A 1764-nucleotide genomic window follows, 5' to 3' on the forward strand; every position below is an offset into this window, starting at 1 on the left:
AAATTAAAAATTAAAACACTAAAATTGGCCCAGTGCCAAAAAGTATAACATAAATATTAGTGTGAAAGTTTCCACTATTACCACGTTGGTTTGTCTGATTGTAGTGTACATTGCATGGAGTGTGTGAACATGCATTGTGTGTTGCTAGGTTTCTGTGTGTCACAATGCCTTCACACTTGCATCCGTTTAGCAAGAAAAAAACATGTGCTCACCGTGGTTCACACAGAGGAGTGTGAAGTCTTGCTGGATAGAACTGGAAAGCAGATACACTGCATAAACACAAATGTACCTTTAATAATAGTTACTAAAAAAAGCACTTGGAGAGGATAGACCTCTGCCAAGCAGCTCATTTCCACCCATACACGCATGATGAAGATCACCCAAATTATTTCCCACTGATGAAGAAGCCTTTCTATTGTGTCTCAGAGTCTACCTCATCAGCAGCTTGCCGCACACTGCACCAAATCAAACTCGCACTCAGTGTATGTATGGACACATCAGATACGTGCAGCTTGAACTCCCTGGCCCTATTGTCAATGAAAATCCTTGGAAAAAAAAAAATAGTACCCTTGAGCCAGACGGTTATCTGGATCCACATTACTGCAATTTAATCATCTGTTCCTTGTTCCAATATTAACTTTTCCTGTAAGTTTCATCGAAAAATCCGTTCACAAATTTTTTGAGTTATGTTGCAGACAGACAGACCAACAAATCAACGCAGGCAAAAACATAACCTCCATGGCAGAGGTAATAACACAACGTATCGACATTGCCCCATCATCTAGAAGGTTCGATACAGTGCACTCCCGTTATAACGAACACGGTTAACGAAATTCCAGTTACAACGAAGTAAAAATTCAGGCCACAACATTATCAGCTCTTTGTATTTTTATTGTTTATTTGTTCGGTTATAACGAAATTCAATATAACGAAAGAAGACTGCTGGTCCCGAGAACTTCGTTATAACGGGAGTCCACTGTATAGGCTTCACAGTGTGTTGATTGCCACCTCATGAGATCCAAAAGTCTGCAGATGAAATTTGTGGTGTTTGGGTCAAGAGTTTGGTGTCACAGAACATACATCATGGACCAGTGCTTGTTGAAAACCCTTTTGCCCAAATTCACGAAGATGGTTTAAATCTAAACCATGGTTTATACAAATTTCTTCTGCTTAAATATGATTGACAGATTGCGTACGAAAACAGATGTCCAGTATAACAAATGTGCATTGATACGCACATGTATAAGGTAGACCTATTTCCCACTTTATTTTTAATAGACCATGGTCTAAATTTGTACACCATGGTCTATGAAGTTTGAACCACCTTCATGAATTCGGGCCTTAGTGTTTGTCTGTGTGTGTGTGTGTGTGTGTGTTGTTGTTGTTGTTGTTGAGTGAGTACTAGTATGTGTGTGTTTTTGCTTGCTTGTGTGTGTGAGACAGTGGTAGAAGAGACGTAAAAAGTCCTCTTTTTAGCTCTTTAGTAGTGTTGTCTTGTATTGAGCAGACCTGTATGCACATAGTACTGTCTTTCAGTTTTGTAGTATCTTACTATACAAAGCACACAAATTAAAGTACCTATACAAACAAGATCACTTGTACAAAGGATAAATCTTGTTTATTCGTCAATGTAAATCAAGCATTGATACAAAATTTGCGCAAGTACTTGGTTTGCAAATAATCATATAAATTTCATAACACTTGAAGTTGCATTAAATACATCAGGTCATAAAATATGGCAAAATACACAAAAACCTGTACACA

Source organism: Diadema setosum, chromosome 19 (genome assembly GCF_964275005.1).
Source record: "Diadema setosum chromosome 19, eeDiaSeto1, whole genome shotgun sequence".
Classification (NCBI taxonomy): Eukaryota; Metazoa; Echinodermata; class Echinoidea; order Diadematoida; family Diadematidae; genus Diadema; species Diadema setosum.